The sequence below is a fragment of the Solea solea genome, chromosome 21 (genome assembly GCF_958295425.1).
Source record: "Solea solea chromosome 21, fSolSol10.1, whole genome shotgun sequence".
Classification (NCBI taxonomy): Eukaryota; Metazoa; Chordata; class Actinopteri; order Pleuronectiformes; family Soleidae; genus Solea; species Solea solea.
The window spans coordinates 3,366,541-3,386,419 of record NC_081154.1 but is presented as its reverse complement, the minus strand read 5'-3'; the positions used below and the strand labels follow the sequence as shown (position 1 = coordinate 3,386,419).

General features: G+C 43.8%; 1 long non-coding RNA gene across 1 annotated transcript in view; it reads left to right on the top strand.

Annotated features, from left to right (window-relative positions):
- LOC131448882 (uncharacterized) overlaps positions 1 to 14,323 on the top strand; it is a 45,273-nt gene extending 30,950 nt beyond the window's left edge. The window contains exon 3 of the long non-coding RNA XR_009234232.1: positions 14,031 to 14,323. This is a non-coding gene — a long non-coding RNA (uncharacterized LOC131448882). The remainder of the gene's footprint in view (positions 1 to 14,030) is intronic.
- The last annotated feature ends 5,556 nt before the right edge of the window (positions 14,324 to 19,879 follow it).

Genomic DNA, 19,879 nt, shown 5'->3' with positions numbered 1-19,879 from the left:
GCTGGTCACGCGGAGACAAAAGCGTCTGTGTATTGTCTTTCAACAGCACATCCACCCCCCCCCACACCCCCACCCGTCACACAGCAACTAACCAAGTGTCAACTGCCAGAGCAGGCGATGGTTGCTATTCAACCTGTCACAGACTTTTGTCTGTCTGTGTGTGTGTGTGTGTGTGTGTGTGTGTGTGTGTGTGTGTGTGTATTGTCTGCATGCACATCTCTAGTCAAACATGTATGTTTGGCAGGATATCAGGAACGTTCTTATTTAAGCCCAAATGTCCTTGGTTGCACATTTGAATTTCAGTCACCAGGTGCAGGATTTGGGCCCTCTGAATTCCAAAAGCTGCATAAACGTTCTCAGATGCCGGGGCATGGTGGGGTGGGGGGAGATGGGGGGAGATGGGGCGGTTAAAGTGTGCAGGGGTTAGGTGTGATTGCATGGGGTCTTTCACCCATGCATGTGTGAGCGCACAGGACGGAGCGAAGGAGACAGAAGGAGAAACCCAGACATGAGCGAGCACTCCGGAGTCTCTCCTTGTGTGATCGGTGGCATTAAGGGTTCGAGGCTTTCGTGAAAACTTGGCAGTGATTTTTGAATTACAGTGACCACAAACTGCACTGTCACCGCCTCTCCAAACCGCACGGCGAAGCAGATGCACGTCAGGGCCTCAGACGTCCCGAGCATGGCAGCTTTACTGTAACTCTGTCCTCGCTCTTCCTGGAAGTCTACGTCAAATGTAAGCGCAGTTCACTCCCAGTGGTGTGAACATCCGTCCGTCCATTTTCTACCGCTTTATCCTCCACATGAGGCTCGCGGGGGGGGGGGGGATCTCAGCCAATCTTAGCTGAGCCAAAAACCATGAGAGAGAGTATTTGTTTTAAGAATATATAAGAACACAAAATGTCTCTTCCTTACCCTCTTCCTATCACCAGCAGCAGCAGCGCGGCACGGCACAGCCGAGCTCAGTTCATATACAGTGTGCAGGAAGTGATTAACAGTAAAAGATCAAAGGCGGTGGACAGGATAAACATTCTTCCCTGGGACTCTACTCCTCCGGGGTATACAGCACCACTTCCTCTTTTTACAGACTGACTGCTGCCTCCACTGCCACAGCACAGCGCACACATTGTCACCACATGAGCACTGACCCACAATTCAGACTCACTATGTGTGTGTGTGTGTGAGAGAGAGATGGAGTGATAAAGAGGGAGAAAAGGTGGGGGGGAGGGATGTGTTTGTGTGTGGTGCGGGTACGTGCATGCCTCTCGAGAGTCGAGGCAACATCCAAGCTGCGCGCCCCGCGTTTCGAAAATGATTATGTTGTTATGTTGTGCAGACGCAACAATCAGTCGAGGGCCTCAGTTTATGCTAATTTCCCATCTGATGCGCTCACTGGTGCACAGCTGTTGCACTAAAGGATCGACCTCTGGGAGTTGATTATGCGAGTGCAGCTGCAGGTGTATTGAGTGAAGGCAGGAAGCGAAGGAAACCCTCTCTGATGTCAGCTGCACTGGATGTGGAAGGGACGTAGAACACAGCATTTGTACTTGAATATCACAAACTCTATCCACTGATATTAGTCCGATACAGTCATTCAAGTCATTAAAGACATAATTCTACAACTGTGAAACACATTGTTCTCCCAAAAAGAAGAAATAAGCAGCCCAAACTTGGCATAGTGAAGCATGTAATATATAGGATTATTGGATTGTATCCAGTGATTTTGACCAATATCAGACCAATACTAATAAGTTTGAAGTCTTTTCCACTGGTCAAAAAAGAAAAAAAACCACTAATATTTGGCTTCTGTCTGCAGTGGGAATGGTTACAATGGAGGGTTATATGACTCAACCAGCAGTCAACCCAGGGTTTTATGGTCTTTGGCTCAGGTTGACGATGGAAACATGACACCTGGGTGAATGTGCTATAGTTCCTTCTTCTATTTTATTTTGGCTGCGTAGATGCTGACTCGACTTTTCAGTTCGTAAGAGAGATTAAACTGACAGATAAACCCTGATTCCATTCTCCCGATGGCATGACGGACTCTTCTGTTGGGTGTCTTGTTTTTTGCACTGGTTTCCGGTGTGATATTGAACGTGACTTACTGGGAAAAAAAAGAGGTAAACCTGGTAATTTTGCACTATATCCAGAACATATGCTCTCGAGTTTTATCCTAATATCAAGGCCGGCATATTTGAATCTGTTATGAATCATTGAATCTGTTAAAAAAAAAAAAATGAAGGCCTCCTTGAATCCAACCCCAGGAAGGCCCCACCAACCTCCTCAACCTGAGGTGAAACATAACCTCTCTTGGACTCAATGGATGGCAGATCACAGGCCCTTGAGATCTAAAAGAGACAATTATCCTCAATTGAAGGCTGACGGGGGGAACAAACGCTTCATAAGTGCTGCAGAGGTCTTTCTTCTCTCGGGGGTGGGGGATTAATCCACTGACAAGGGGCCACAGGAGTGACCAGGTCACCCCGTGGCCAGGTGAAGTGCCCCCTGACCTCCTCTCTGAGTAACATGACGACGGCTGAGTGATCATACATCTGTGCACGTATATTAAATTATGATGACATACCATTACACGAGGTCCAGCTTGAACCAGAGACTAAAAATACGGCGCTTGACCTTGTTGTTCCTTTTGAAGCTGCACTCTCAGGGACAATGTCTTTGTGTCGGGTTTGATGATGGCTCCAGCAGCCCTCTGCTGTGGTAGGCGCAGAGCGCCGAGTCCAAATGTGGGTTTAAAAATAACGAGGCCAGTGGATGTGTGGCTTGCTCGTGCTGTTTCTCTTGGCAGATTGAGGTCAGAACATATTGGCCATAATCTGCTTCATATGTACGGCTACATAAAATGACTCTTTGAGTCCCAACAGCCTGCCAGTTATTCTCATAGTCAGTCAAGTCCGAGAACACGCCGATGATGAAGCGATATTGACACAAGGAAATAAATTGTTACGCTGCTGTTTTTCTGTGTGCTGTCCCTGTGGTAACAAACACAGCGTTTCCCCTCCAGTCTCTGCCAGTGTTTAGCTTTTTCATTCACAGACTGGCCTCGAATGAGCCTCATTTGGAATGATAACCAGAGGAATACACATGTGGCTTCTTGTGAAAGACCCGCATTTGGCCTCGCTGCCTGCCATTAAAGAACATTTCATCTGATAGAATCATTTGTCTTTGTGTCTGGGGCCAGGCAAGTCCAAGGGCAGCTCCCGGCGTCTGATTGGTCGAGAGCATCATTGACATCACACGGGGTGAAAGGTCAATCTGGGACAACTTGCAGGTTCTTTGGTGCCAAGTTCTGTTTGAGAGTTGCCAGGTGTGAAAAGCTTTACTTGTTGTTCTTGGGCTGATGTGAACATCTGTGCCGGACATCAAGCCAGTGTGCAGAGAAACACAGTCATGCTGTAGATGAGGACTTTGAATTCCCCCTTAAAAAACATGGATAATTTAGAGAAAACACTTGGGCCGGTGGGAGGGGGAAGAGGATTAGGAAATGAAAAGTCTCTGTGTGTCTATGGGTGTATCCATGGTTTTGCATTCCCACAGAAAACGTACTCACAGAAATGTTTAACACCTTCAGACAAACAATAACCAAAACCTACTGCTAACACTAATTTGTTCAGAATCTTCCCTGATAAGTAGTAATTCCACTACTTTATGCTTTACAAAATGGTAGCTGCAAGTTTTTTTAATTCAAGTTATAAGTATTTTAAGTTGACCTTCTCATTAAGAGATGAGATAGGTCCTGTACAATCTCCTTTTCTGTTTTAACGGTGCTAAATCTCGCCTCGACTCATGTTTTTTTTTTGCTTTTCCATCAGTGATAGTACCTGGTGCTTTTTTTTTAGTACCTGGTCTGGCGAGGTTCCAAACGAGCTGAGCAGATACTAAATATGACATCGACAGACTCAAACTTGGTTGATCAATCCAACACATTTCTTTCTGCACGTAAGCATCAGACCAACCACCAGGCTAAGTTTAAACTTCCCAACAGGTGGTCCAAGTGTTGCATCTTGGCTTTGAAGCGCCGCGAGCATTATATATATATATATATATATATATATATATACACATACACATACACGATATAAATAGACAGTGTTTACTCACACAACTACTTTACCCGACAATGGCCTTTCTCTACAACTGACCCCTAACATAAACACAACATGGCTCCTTTTCCCCTGTTGACCCAGAGGGGGCTGCAGGTGGTCCACATGAATATCTCTATATGGGTTGTGACCCCGGTTCAAAGGTCAGAGCCCTCAAATGATGGCCTTCCTCGCCGCCCCTAATTGCCCTGTTTATTTTTAGTCCACACTGGACCGTGTTGCGCTATTAAAAGAAACATGAACATGAGGCCACGCGCTAATTACTGTTGGGCCAGCAGACCCTCACTTTCCCTGATTGCTACCATATGCTAACCCACTCGGGGAGGAGAGTCTCATCTGTCACCTTCTCTGTCTCTCTGTGGTTTTGCAGCGAGATAGACGTGTGTGTGTGTGTTGATGGAAACATCTGTGGGCTTAAAAATGTGCAAGCCAAAAAATGGCATTTTGAATAATACTACTCCTACTGTGATGGTAGACATGACTGCCTACTCTGCCGTCAGTCTGCGTGATGATGCACGCTCCCAAAGTCACAGCAGAAAACTGTCATTTCACAGCACACATAAAGAAACAACATGAGGCGAAACGCTCTCGCGGAGCCGCTGCTGGCAAGTTTCAGTAACTCGGCTTTGAGTATTTAAGGAAGCAGCAGGTAATTGGGTCGATTTAGACCCATCGGTGGTGAAATAATGCAGCAGAGGCGGCCATCTTGTTAATAATGTGAAGTTTACACGGGGTTTGATTGCAGCAGGAAGTCAGTTGTGTGGATTAGCACAGATGGGCCCGGACAATGAGCGCGCATGTTTCTGTTTGTTAGAGGCGCTGCGGAAATCCGATATGACAATTAGAAATCTGTTTGTGTGCGAGCACAGAAAAACATCCAAACACTTCTGTGTCAACAACGTCTCTCTTTACACTGTAGATTTACAGTAAGATGTTGAGTCATACGTCATGTGTTGACACGGGGCCTTTTAACAAAGCACCTATTTGATTTTCTGTGCAGATTCTTGTTTCTTTACCTGGTTGTCAGCTGTGAAGCCTGAGCTGTCAGGAAAGTGTCTGGATATTGTCAGCCGGGATGGGCCCACCCGCCTCTGCCTCTGCCTCTGCCTCGCTCTGAGTCTGATGGATCGCGTTTCCGATGCATGCAAACCTCCACCTTCCTGCTGAAAATAATCACCAGAGTGTGTGTGTGAGGGAAAAAAAAAGAAATTCACAAGAGGGCAATGCATTATACTACTTAGACCTGTTAGGTAGCTGTGATGTGATGCTTCCTGAGCAAATCATTTACTTTGGAAACGTCAATGCCAACCCAGAGACGCAGACCCCGTTCATGGTCAATATCCGAAGAGGGTGGCTGGGATCTAGCAAATTGTGGAAGTATTCGTTGTGACTGGGTAATTCATTCACTTTTGTTTTTAAATCCTAATTTCTTTGTTAAAACATACAAAAGCTATACTGGGTACTGGTTTTGATTTAAACGGTAAGATTAGTGAACGGGCCCAGGAGCGCCAACCGTAAATATTTGGAAGAAGGAGAAAACATGTTAATGTACACGTGCTCTACACAGCCATAATTGATGGACCAGTGGAAAGGATGCATTCACTTTAAGGTGATATATAATCAAAGACCACAGAACATTTATAAGAAACTATGTTGATTCATACTGTTGGCAAATGTGCCACTGATTATGTGTAAGCGCACAATCACCTCATTATATGAATGGTTGATTTTCATTACCCCCAATGAATAGAATAGAATACGTTTTTATTGGCCACCGAGGTGGAAAATTGTCTTTGGCTCACCAATAAGAGACAACACAACACTGTTTACACTAAGAACAAGAGGTAAAAGCTAAAATAACACAATAAAAACACAGGAAAATGCATTCAAATAAGAGTCAAAAAGTAGAGCAATTCAAGTGAATGTCTGTTGGTTTGGTCACTTTTAAGCATTTAGCAGGAGCTTTTATCCAAAGTGACTTACATGAGAGGAATAAGCTACATGGAAGGGAAGAACTCCAACTGCAGGAGGAGGGGGTACGTGCTAGGACAGAAGATGCTCTCGGAAGAGCTTCTTGAAGATAGACAGGTTCTGGAAGCGCCTGGGAGGTCATTCCACCAGCGTGGAAAGACACATGAAAAGAGTTCTGGATTGTCTTGTGCGGGGTGTCGGCACCACCACACGACAATCCTTTGATGAACGGAGTAGTCGAGGGGTAACATAAGCCTTTAAGAGTGCATTGTTGAATTAAGGATGCTGATGGCGTTTGGGACAAAGGATTTTTTGAAAACGCCTTTGGTTAAGGGGACACAGTAGCACCTCCCGGACTTCATGGGTGGGTGTTGGTGCCAATCGCAGCTGACATACGCTGAAAGGCGGGGTCCACCCTGGACAGGTTGCCCGTCCATCACAGGGACATGTAGAGACAAACAACCATTCACTCTCACACCTACGGTCAATGTAGAGGTTCCAATTTACCTAATCCCCAAATCTGCATGTTTTAGGACTGTGGGAGGAAACCGGAGAACCCGGCGAAAACCCACACACACACGGGGAGGCTGAGCAGAAATCGTATTTATATTTATATTTCTATCAGGAGTCAGGTCAGCTCTATACAGAGGCCACCATTTTAGACCACAATGAGCAAAATAAACATCCTTTGGCGTTTTGATGCTAACTGAAGGCTATATAAATTCTTCCAATTTGGAATGGAATCCTGAGGCGAGGGATATCCGGCTGCAATATGCAATTTCACCAATAAATGTTATACAGAGTGTTCCTTTAACATGGAAATATGCTAATTAGTAAGTGTTTTGTTTGCTGTCTGACTGTAACATACACACATATGTAGATGAACGTTAATCCACAGGCAACCAAAACTAGAGCTTCACCTTCATGAAGCTCTAGTTTCATGATCATCGTTTATAAAGATGGAAAAGATCACACGTGTACATTCAAGCCCGTGTTGCGTATAACAAGACAAAGAGTGAAGATTAAAGATTTGATAACCTGGAGACGGAGGGATCATGCTGTGGCAGCATCTGGTTACTCTTTGCAATAATGGCTGCCAACCCACAGTTATCAGGACCGAGCGCTGAGCGTGGATTACTGCTTTTATCCGAGTGTTGGAATATCAGACTCTCTGACTTGTGAACGCTCCACTTGCAGAAAACCCACAGGTTCTGGTTTGTAGGTAACGCCCAGCTGCTGCAGAGGGACGTTAATATATGCCGTGCATCAGCAGCTTTTCTGACCGCTGCTGCTGTTGTTTGTCTCCGCAGCGCCGCGCAAACACCGAGTGACTCAGCGCGGCTGAGGTAATCCTCCAATGTGCCGCGCAGATGGAGAGCGGATTCTGTTACAACACTTTTTAGCTATTTGCTCGAAGACATTTTTGTTTTTTGGCACGCGTCACTTCTCTGGACATGATTATTCGATGCAAGACATGCAGTAGAGACATGCAGCGAAGCCTGTTTTCCATAATTTATAGTCCCACACACAGAAGCAGAGGCATTCAGCGTCTTTTTAAAAATTGGATTAAGACGCGTATCACGTGCTGAAGAGAGTTCGGTGGCATAAAGCAGTAAAAGTAATGAGTTTGTGTACATGCTGTGGTTATTCTGTCACGCTCCCTGAGGGGACCTTGTGATGTCATCAGCTGGTGGGCCACTGTTGCCACCCAGACAGCTGGTGTAGAGATGTATGCTACCTGATGAGCACACCTGACAGCACTCCCTGTGGTTCCTTTCTCTCCGGGATCCTCGCAGGCGCCTGGAACCCTGGTTTTGGGCAACTTTCCAACAACAACATTGATGTCAATGGAAAGCGAGTTTGAAAGCAAAGCCCATAAATTCACTAATCGCACTTTTGTGTTTACTAACAGGCTGCAGCCACCGAAGAGAAGCCTCGTTAATGAGGCTGCATTCATTGATTCATGGTGGAGAGCTCTGTTAAACAAACTGTTGCGTTGGCTCCACATTTTTTGGCCAACAGCCAAACCAGTGAAGCATAAAAGCTGAAAATAGTTGTTTCTAGGCTGCAGCTAATGATTATTTTTGTTATGGATCGGCCGCTTGGTTATTTGGTTCATACTTTGTTAGAAAATGGTGAAAAATGTTCCCACACCTCAAAATCATAACTTCCTTTTACTTTGTTATCATAGAGGCGCCGGAGAATGTAAGAATTGAGCATGGCCCTCTTAGGGTGGAGGGTGGAAGTCGCAGCTAGCCACCAGGGGGCGACTCAGTCGATTGCAAGAAGTCTATGCTGATTTCTCTCTTGATTTATAAGATCAGTAGACATTTTCCTGACGAGTTTATGGCCTCACACACTAGTTTGTTGTCTTCTTCAACATCACATGACGTTGGTTATGTAAATAATTTTCTATTTAGAAGAAAGTACAGCACTTGTGAGTGGACACCAGTCCAACTGACAACTGATATTGTTTTAAAAGAGCCTGTTTGCAGGAGACACTGTGACTGTCTATTTTAATATATGGTCTATAGTGGTGTGTTTCCACGGAGTGGAACGGTTCAGTACCTATTCTTCGGTACCCTTCCCTTGGGGTACCAGAGGTACGGCTAGACCCACAAGAGTCAGATGATTGGGCAAAAGAAACCGTTGTTTCGACAACGCAAGGCTGACCCAGGGCTTTACCACTCAGGACCGTACTGTACTGTACCGAACTGAACTGTACTATGATGGAGAAACAAGTAAAGACACTGAAAGCACAAATCTCGCTTTTATTAATACAACCGTCAAACTGATTATCAAAATAGTTGGTGATCAATCAATTAGTTGTTGCATGAAATACAAAATCTACCAAACCTAGTACCTGGGTGCAAACCTGGAATCCTCTCCAAGTGGGATGGACTTTCCCAGTTCCTCCACCTCCTAATCTTCCTGAGAAACCAAGGTGGGACACCTGGGTGAAAAGGTCACTGTCCATAGCATTCCTGGCTTGGCAGGGGGCAGAAGTTGAGTTGTAATGGAGGGAGTGTGTGAGGTAAGCAGGAGCATTGTAAGTCCAGGGGAGGCACCTTAGTTTGGGTTTGGCCCTTTTGGCTTTTGTTGATGTTTTTTGTTGCCATTGTTGGTCGGACTTAGCACAGCATTCCTCCTGGCTCTGCAGTCTGTGTGTACTGCAGACAAAACAGATGTTTTTTTGTTTTTTTTCTTTTAAACCTTATGGTAAAACAATAGTCGCTGACCCCCCCCGAGCCATTTTGGGCCCTTGTGGCCGTCAAGGCCCTGGGCAGGAGCTGCATGACAATGACGGTAAACTGGCAGAGAAGACGTGAGCCACCTGAGGAAAGATGGAACTTACATCTGAAATCAACTCTTGATTCATTTATACTGGGCCATAATTCAATAACATTTATTTGACAATGTCATTTTCTTCAATATCAATAAAACAGAGGTTCAGAATGTTGAGTAGACACTTTTTGTGACACATCATCATTGCTATTCAATGTTTTGCCTCAGATTTGTGCAGAAGTTATGTTTAAAACCCTTTAACACCTAAGCCTCAAAATGTCTGTCTGGACTTTTTATTTGTTTGCTTATTTTAACCATAAAAGGGCCAGAAAATGTCCTGTAACTAAGTGCTTTTGCCCATTTTTTTCCAGAATAAATTTCAATATCTGGCAGGAAAACTACTACTACTGCATGGTAAAGTAGTGTATTGACAATTTAAAATGAAGAAAAACAAACAATTTTTTTTGCATGTTATATTTGAAATTTGAACACAGTAAAACATAATTAAAATTTAAGCAAATTTGAAGTTTTTGTGAAGCACGAGAGAAATTACCGTAATAACCACATGTTGCCTTTGATGTGAAACTCCTCAGTTTTCAGAAACAGTGGAAAATTCAGGGAATTTACGGTGAAGCTAAGTGCGCTTGGGCAAACGTGTCGTCTGTGATACGCTCGCTGTTAAAGGGTTTTAAAAAGTGTTTTCTCTCCATGAAACCAAGTTTCAAACCAATGATAATTATTGATAACGAGTAGTTTTTTCACGTTTGACCCGACTGTCCAGACTGTCATACCTGCAGAGTATGTTGTTTTATTTTTTGATATCTTCATCTCATATTAATATTTATTTCTATTCTGTCGCTGTTATGTCTCTGTTATAATGGAGCATTTAAGCATTTAATCCCACACTTTAATCTTAAATCAGCTCATCATCACATCTCTTTTCCTCTTTTTTAGAATCCTTTATTGATCACCTAGATCAGATCACCTAAGAAAAGTCAGTTTGCCTTAAGTGACTTAACCAGAGACTTCTTTGTGATGTTCAGCTTGTGATACCGTCTCCCATGGCGTATCCTCTCCCGACAAGTTTCCCCATTGTTGCAGGCCTGTCTCGCTGCTCCTAGGGTGGATTTAAAAAAAGATTACAAGAAAATTGATTGTTTTAGCCTGGGGGGGCCTTCTGTCACTGAAATATGGATGTGTTTGAAGTGCTAACCCCGACACAGCCAATGAAGAGGTTACATGTTTGTATGTGAGCAGGATCAGTCACTCTGCTTGGCATTAACAGTTTGTCTTGTCTGAATTCCTCAGCCCGAGTCCTCAGGTTATTGCTCGCTGCTTAGCTTAGCGTCTCTTTGTCCTTTTACGAAGTATATTCCCAGCAATAGCACGGCCACAAATACATGTGCTGTTCCACTGCATCTGCGATGGATGGATGGATGCATGCTTTCGGGGCGTTAGGTAAGCGCTCGGAGAAACAGTGCCGTTATTCACAAAGCAGAGACCGTGTTTGTCTCCACATGCAGATTTCTCTTTCTATTTCTGTTATCTGAACGTTCCACATTGAGAGAAGGAGTCTTTCCTTTCTGCCTCATTCAATCAGGAGAACGGCCAAAGCTCCATGCATCAGATAAGACATTTTAGGGCTTTTTTTTTTTCATCTTCTTGGTTCAGGAAACATTTTTGCTCGGAGCATTTTTGTTTACGCAGTTGCCAGGCAAGAGGTTTTTCATGGCCGGGCCCTGGGGAGCAGATTATGACTAATGAGGTCCAAGTTAATGTGACCAGAGGAGGCAGCTGGCGAGAAACCAGCCCCAGTTTAAAGCATTATCTGGAGATCTCACTGTGGGCCAGACTGAGGGGACAAACCCACAGGAAGTACATCACTGCTGATGCCGGTCACGTCCACCACAAATGAGCTTTAGTGACTTATAAGGAAATCTGGAGGACTTCAGGTTTACATCGAGTGTGTACATTAGAACTCAGTACACAGGTGATTCATGTGCTCATGGCAGATGGCAGCGTGGTTTCATTTACCTGTGCAGACGAGGCCGCATCCCATCCACCTGATTCTCGATCCCATGTGCCCCCAGTTTTGTTTTTTATGCTCGCGTTTTAACGAGGCTATTATTCACCGGGGGGATGATGATAAATAAGTGATGTGTCATCATTGTCGTCATTTCTTCGTTTTATTAACATTTTTAACCCGGCACAGATTTATCATGTTAATGCCAGAGAAGAAAAAAAAGAAGCTAGATTTATCTTCTTCTTTTTTTTTTTTATTTAAAATTATTCTGCGTAATCTATATGCAAGATAACATCCTCTCCCAGGTTACGTTTTTTTTTTTTCTTCTTCCCCGTGCGAGGCCCGGTCTCCTGTGAGCAGTTTTGTTTTCCCCTCCTGTTGTTTTATTGAAACCCCTGTTGTCATCGCTGACAAACAGAGATAAGTAATCAGTAATTGTTTTGTGGTTCAGGGGCCTAGAATCAATTATTGAGCCTCCCCTGCAATAATTTCCTTGGTTGATTTAAACACAAGTTCCCACTTGGTAAGTCATCAGGGCTAATTGAGACCTGGGGAGCTCCACTGATGGAGGGCTGTTGACTTTCAAGTGGTTTGGTGACGCATTGACAAATCTGTTAATCAATAGGGAGAGTAATATTAAATGTGCCAATCTCATAAAACCACTCAATGTTGTTTATGCAGCTACATTATAGACTGCCCACAGCTGTTGTTGTGGCATCGCGTTTATCTTTTCTAGTACTTCTAATGGAGTTGGTATGGAAATATATCAATATTTTCAAACAACACTTTTTAAGAAGCAAAAAAAAATCGATCGATTTAATCATTCAAAAATATTGTATTTTATTGTTTTAAAACACACTTGTTCTTTGCGCCATGGTTTTTTGTTTGTGGGTCAGATTATAAACGTTAGATACTTACAATTATTTTGTCGGTTGTCGACTGACGACTTCCAGACGGACAGCGACTCCAAGCCAATCAGCAGGCAGCTTCCTAAGGCCCTCCCACCAAGCAAACAAACCAACAAGTGAGGGAGCGCAAAGCACTAGTGTATATTAAACAATAAAATACAATATTTTTGAATGATTAAATCGATATTTTTTTGCTTCTTAAAAAGTGTTGCTTAATTCCTGAAGGGTGTTGTTTGAAAACACTGACACAAATCTAATTCCATAAGCGGGACGCTGTGTTAAGTCACATCCTTCTCAGTGAGGTCGAGGTCTGGTTTCTGTGGTGGCCGGTCCATGTGTGAAAATCCTGATGTTGTGTTGGAATATGCCAGAAAACGCGGTCATTTAGTGTGCGCGTAGTTAGCCGGCCTTATTCTTGGGACTCATAATGAGGCCGAGACCAACTGAAGCAACTCCAGATCATTACATTGCCCCTGTGGGCTTGTACAGTAGGCACTTTGACTGGTTAGTTAAAAAAAAAACAACAACTCCCAACTGATTTGCCACCTCGTGGAGCAGCAGGTGTGGGAATAATCTGGGACCCACCCAGTTTCCCTGGGCCCTTATTCACACTCCGCCCTAAGCTGCCGTCCATTGTGTCCCGGCGCTTGAAGAGGAGCAGAGGAACCAGACAATTATGACATTATGGCTGGGTGGCTGAGCAGCAGCAGCAGCAGCAGCAGCAGCAGCAGCAGCAGCAGCAGCAGCAGCAGTCCCCAGCTGGTGAGAAGCAGAAGGAGAGAAATGGAGCCGGTGTTAGTTCCCACAGGGAAGCGATCCACCACACAGGGAGGGAGAATATACTGTATATGTACTGTCTCTCACACTGGTGTCTCCTGTGAGAGAGACAAAAGTGATTCAGTTTGGTTCCGACATTCAGGCCATGATGTCAGTCATGTTCCGTAATGTAGAGCTGTCACTGAGCCACTCGTCTCCCTGTCATCGTTGCTTTTTCCTGTCAATCAAAGCATTTTAACAATCGGTTTGACTTCTAACGGCCTGACGTGACAAGTGAGTGTCGAGGCGAACCCCAACAGAGGTTTACAAGCAGTGCACATGGTGACATTTGACAAAACACACACCATTAAATGGCTTTTGTTGATGTTTTATAAGAGCCTGAAGTAAAGCATGCAAAATAGTACCTACAGTAACATAATCACTGAGTTGTAATTGTTTTTTTCTGCTTCAAAATAAACCGTAAAAGTGTAAAAAAATGATAATAATTTAGAAACACGAGCTACAAAGATGGATCAGAGTGATGCTGCCACATTCATACTTTGATATTAGACTTTTGAACATATCTTTGACGGGACTTGCAATATCTGAGGGAATTTTTACACCATTATTCTTATTTTCATTAAAAAAAAACACATTTAAAATGACGACCGTGTGATATTTGTGCAGATCTGTGAGAAACAAAGACGTCCCTTCAGTCTGTAGAACGAGATGTGTATAGATCGAGACAGTAATTCATCTAAAATCACATTTTGACACAATATTTAGTCTCCTGCGATTTGAAAATTGCAGTAGGGTGTGTGCGAATTCGATACAATTTTGATTAATTGTTCAACCCTGATTTACAGTATTTTGTGTGTGTGTTTTTGTGTTAGCTGGGAATAGCCTAGTTATTGATTATTGTAGTTCTATATAATATAATAATATAGTCATATATCTGTGTTGCAGTTTAATCTTCTTTCATCTGTGAGATTTTATTGATTTACACGTCGTCCTTCAGTGTGGGAAACGCGCTGCTGATCTGACATCTGCTCCGTCACCATCTTGAGGTGCATTCCTGTTTAGTTCCACTCCGTCCAGGTGTTTGTGTCTCGCGCGTGATTGCCTCATCCTCTGAGCACCCGAGCCACTTTGACATCAAAGCAAAGGTGTGTTGTTGCCCCTCTTCACTCTGAGGAGGAGAATGTCACGGGAAGACAACAAGCCTGTGAGCGCGAGGCTGCTCCGGCCTCGGGACGATGTCGAGCCACTCGAGAGGAGCGGTCAGTGCATTCTTCACCGTGTCTGCACTGAGAAGCGCCTGGTGGTGGTGGTGGTGGTGGTGGTGTAGGTGGAGGCTGGACAGGAAGAAAAAGAAGAAAAAAAAAAGTGTCACATGTCTGAGAGAAAACTTGTCTCATGGTTACATCTGCGCTGCAGACCACAGCTGGGTGTGTCACGCTGTGGTGCGACACCAAAGCAGTTGGTAGCATGACATGAAACCCAAAATTGTACAGTCTCATTCCCAAGACGCCAAACATTAGTTGACAACATTCAAACCGAAAGTGACCTGGTTTCCTCTTTTTTGACATCTTTAACACTTGAGCTGCCACTTCACTAAAGAGCCGTCTTTCCGTAACGCAGCACAATCATATCCTGCTTCATCTTTAGCTCCTGTCATTTATGGATGGATCCACTTCCTGAGTCAATAAAATCGTATATTTTTACATCTCTAAGATGAGCTTCTTTTAAAATGTTTCCTTCATTAATCAGTAACAGAGTTTCTATTGAAATGTAGCGCAAACTTTTCAGAAAATGCACGTTTCCTTCCACAAATATTACCTATGTGTTACAGTATAGTTCACAGAGATAAAGTCTGGGTCAACACAAAAGGAAAAAAGGCTGAATTTGATCAATGAAGTCAGACAGTTTGAAGAGATACATGATTGAGAAATGAATCACAACTTAATTTGTTCACATAAGCTAATTTATAATAATAATAAATTTAATAATTTAAACCTTGAGTAAAAGGCTTGGTATCGGTCCGATACCAATATCAGACAATCCGATACGGTCCAAAAATCCTATATGCAAAACCATTTTAGCTGAGTCATGTTTGGGTTTGGTTTATTTCTCCTTTGGGGGAACAATATGAAATGACTCAGCACAAATGTGTTCATAAATGGACTAAAATGACCGTATCGGACTAAAAAAAAAGTGGTATCGTTCCATCCTTGATCAAAATTTGGGGACTTGTGTTTTGTTGCTGCTTCACATCTAATATTGTCTTCATATTAATTGAGGAATGCTGTGTTTTACTCCTCAGTGGACACGTGCCTCCTTTTGTCCGCCGCTATCTGCTTTTCACGTGATTTCTAAACGAGCTTTCTTTTTGCCGTCGTCTTTCCACTGAACGTCTCCAGCTCCCCCTAGCATAAAACCCTAGGAAACGCACCTCGCTTTTTTGGCTCTGTCCAGTTTGCATACCTGACCTGACGCTGCAAGTAATAAAGCAGGACCTCCTTTGATGTGATGTCCCACCCGGAGGCTTCTCCCTCCGAGCAGACAATGCTCCAATTCATTACTGGACCTGCCTCTTCAAAGCTCAAGCACTCAGTGTCGGGAAACTCTAAACTTCAGGCCTCTGACTTGCCTTTTTAAACACCCACTCACCCCCTGGCCGCTGAGGTGAGGTGGCGGCTGGATGAGTCCACATAAGTCACGGTGGCCTGCACATATCCCCTCCTTAGCCCCGCAGCACCACACCTATCCCCCTCAGGTGACAGGTGGATTATTGGGCATTGGTATTTTCAGTGAGTGCGAGAAAATGTTTTGTTCAGGTCGACAAACTGTGCCTGTGAATGTCACACTGCTACTGTAAAGCGTTTGTTTGTGTTTACATCTATGAGATTTCCTGGCAAAGTAAAGCCATAGCATCCCTTCTTGTCCTTTCATCGTGCCTTTTCTAAACATCACTTTACACAGGGACATGTTTGTTGTGGCAGTGTGTAATCCCTTGTTATGACTCGAAATGACTGAATGGCTGGTTGGGCACTCGGGAGACCAACGAGCCACTTGAATTAAGCCAGAAATGTTTGACTTTTTGACTCCGCTCAAGGGGATCAGTGTTAGTGCTGATCCAGAACAAGTTCTGCACATGATTTCAGTCTCAGTCGGTAGAGCACTACTAAATTGAGGAACCAACAGTTCCAGTTTTGTTCTGGGGAAGACTGTAAACTGAGAGATCCACTGATATCGCATTTTTAGTAGCTGATGCTGATCTTTACAAATCCGATATATGTAACTAACTCGACTACGTTGTGTTAATTTGGCTACTATTTATGTCCCTGTATCCGAGCACGAGCGATATATTGATTAAAGTTTCTGCCTCCGCGCCACTAGGTGGCGAAATGGCCCCATGTCACAGACCCAAAACAGTTTTATCTGGCAGCTCGTGGGGAGCAAATCCATTTGTACCATGTTTAACTCTGCTGGCACAGTTTAAACTCTACATATTCTGGCCTGGATTTTGTCATTTTCTATCCTTTTTCCTCCGTTTACCAGCTCCTTTTATTATTTAAAGGACCAAAGTCAGTTTAAGACCCACTGAACATACACAAGTAATCGCACTTTGTCTCCCAACTGCACCGTTTGTGTAACCATATCGACTTTATCAAGATTATATATAAACCCTTACGGCATGGCTTCCCTTCACTTCACTTTGTTTTTAAACTATTTAAGATACGATCAAAAGGAGGGGGGGATGGGGGGGGTGAATCTTCAGTGGATTGCGTTAAAGTGCTACACAATGCAGTCACCAGATACGTACAGTAGATATGCTCTCACATAACTCGATATGCCAAGGAGGAGTTTTGCCCCCTGGGTGGTAAGAAGTTGATTGTGTCAGAAAGACCTCAACATCTCAACATCTCATTTTCCTCCCTCCCTCCCTCCCTCTCTCTCTCCCTCTGCCTCCCTGTCTCTCTCTGACCCTGTTTACGCGCCGCTTGCCAAGTCTGATGTCAGTGCACCACACACAGGGTCCCTCAGCGAGTGTACAGTTTCTGTTTTGACACCCGTTCCTAATTACACATGTAAATGATTGATCACCTGGACTTAGGAGAGGGGAGAGCGGAGATGGAAGTCCCTGTCATACGACGGTCCTGTGTCCGTACAGGACGGTGTGTGCTGTGGGAAACGGATACCTCCGATGGCCCGAGAGTTGGGAGATTAAGTTCTGAGCATCCGCCATTTGGACTAAAGACTCTTTCTAATCGTGGTCCTTGAGGAGCCAGTTGCACAGGTGTGGCTGGATATCTGTGGCTCTTTGTTTGGTTTAATCCCACACAGTTTAAACCAAGGCTTGCGGTCCGCACCTTTAAGCCGCCACTGAGACACCTGAGGGGCCTAGCTGCTGAAAGCACAACTCCAGCAACTTTTGTGAAATGTGATTTGGCTAATTGATTTTGGAGTGGCCAGTCTAAAGAGCCCGGGGGTAAAAAAAAACCAAAAAACACAGGAATGGACTGTGTGTGATGACATTTAACGCTTCTTTCTTTTTTACGCAACGCATTAATGTATCTGCTGCTGCAATAGGTGGATGCATGATATTATCGGCACAATATTGGCTTTAAAATGTATCGGATATCGGCGAACAGACTACTACTACTACCTCCTCGACTTATATGCTTATTTATTTTGGCCCAACAAAGATGTTTTCTATCCACGTCTGCTGCGACATGAGTACGAAAAATATTATGTCAAGTTCACGACAGAAGAGACTAAATCAGGGCTCTCAAACTCAAATGACCTGGAGGTCGGCCGAGTGTCTGGTTTGGCCAGTAGGCCAAATGTAAAAAAAAAAAGTCACACTTTTGAATTAGACCTTGAAATAATAATATTGTTGATGATATTTCACATAATTTCAAAATAAAAGTGTTTGTTATCATGTGTTAACATAAATAGTCCACGATATAAATGGGCTATCGGCCCTGACACTCCTGATAGATCAGCATATCGGGCAAAAAGTCCAATATCGTGCATCCCTTAAGAGTCTTAAAGGTATAATATGTGACATTACTGCATTCAAATATTGATGCAAAATGTTTCCAACACCATAGAAATTCATATTTCTGTAATAATCTCACCCACTTTACCATCTCTAGTGTAACTTCTAGGGTAAACCTTGCATGAAACACCACAGTGTGGAAGGAAATATTTGGTATTACTAGTTCTACTGTTGTTGTTGCGTGTTTGACCGCTAATTCGCTAACTAGCAACTCCCATGATTCCTCGCGGCTTCCTGACATTCTTGTCCTAACCGAGAGACCCCTAGTGGCAGAAATGACACTGTGCAACTACAGGCTACAGCTGTCGGCTCATCTGTGCGTCCACTCAGGTATGGAAGCCAATCTGAGGGCCAGGAGGGTTTTAACCCCAATCTTCTCGCTCTCTGGTCCTGCAGCCCTGGCACACATTGGCCGCGCAGCTGCACTTCCCCTTGATCTACCCGGGGCTGCCTGGACGACGGGCTGGCTGCGGGGAGATAGATTGGAGGGGAAACGGCTTAATTGTCCTCACTCTCGCTGCTGGAATGCAAACAGCCCCTCCGCCAGTGTGAGAAAAGCGCTGAAGTTTGAGGAACCAACCGTTACACACTGTATTTTAGAAGCTGATGCTGATCAGTGAGTTCAGTGATACACAAAAATGTTTAAAGGGCCGTTTTTCAAACTGAAAATCCTTATGATGCTGCTGTGTCTGTTTATTTCGGCCAAATTTGACCAGTTTTACTCATAAAACTTCACAGAAACACAGTACAGTAAAGAGCTTTTATTTTCTTAGCAGGAAGTGACCTTGATGTCGACTTTCTGTCAATTTTATGTGTTAATTTTCAATTCCAACTGTGTCAAATAACACATTTATCTCTGGAAAGTAGCCCTTTAATAAGCATATTATACTCTCTATTATCTATATTGCAGTGCATTTACACTAAATACACTAAAATAATAACAGGTAGTAGCAAAATAAACTTGTCAGATTTACCTTTTGGATAAAAGACAAATCTTAAATGAAATCTTAACATTTCTCAACATTTTCAGAGTGAAAATGTGGAAATAATAAAAATGGCAGTTAATCGGTTGACCTCTACTGTGTATATATTTAAATTTTTAAAGGACTGCTACTTTTTTAATCAAAAAAAGTACACTTTAGACTCGTTTTTGCTCCAGTAAAGAAGAAAAGCCGTCTTTCAGAGCGGCCAATCCCGCTCATCAGTCAGAGGTCAAACAGATAGTCAGGTGAAGGGTCGTGACTCATGTAGAAAAGGCAGCAGATGAAAGAGTTAAACATTGAGGCGTATGTATCCTGTCTGACTTTGATCTCTGCCTCAGGTAGCCATCAATCTAGGCAAAGAGCTGACGGGAGGCTGCTCCCTCTCGGCGCGGGCTTGCTCAGACTCAGACTGTCTCCTCACTCTGACAGAGTGCTGGCGTCTGACGTGTCAGAGCCCCTCGCACACGGCGGGAGCTACAAGGCCCACAACAAGTCCTCAACAAGGTGGTTCTGTTTTCATTTTCCACTTGATTTGATTCTCACTCCCTCGTGCAACTCTGTGTTACACACTTTTTTTTTTTTACTGCTATTAATAAAAGAAAGACAGAAGACGTACGATAGGAATGCAGGCAGAGAGAGGGCATGTTTTGTAGAGGTTCAAAGATGAAGTGAACAAGTCTCGGAGGCTTTGATGTTTCTTGGCAGCCCTGAGACACAGTCACTAACAATCTGATGATCTGGGAGCGCAAAGGGAAAAAAAAAAAAAA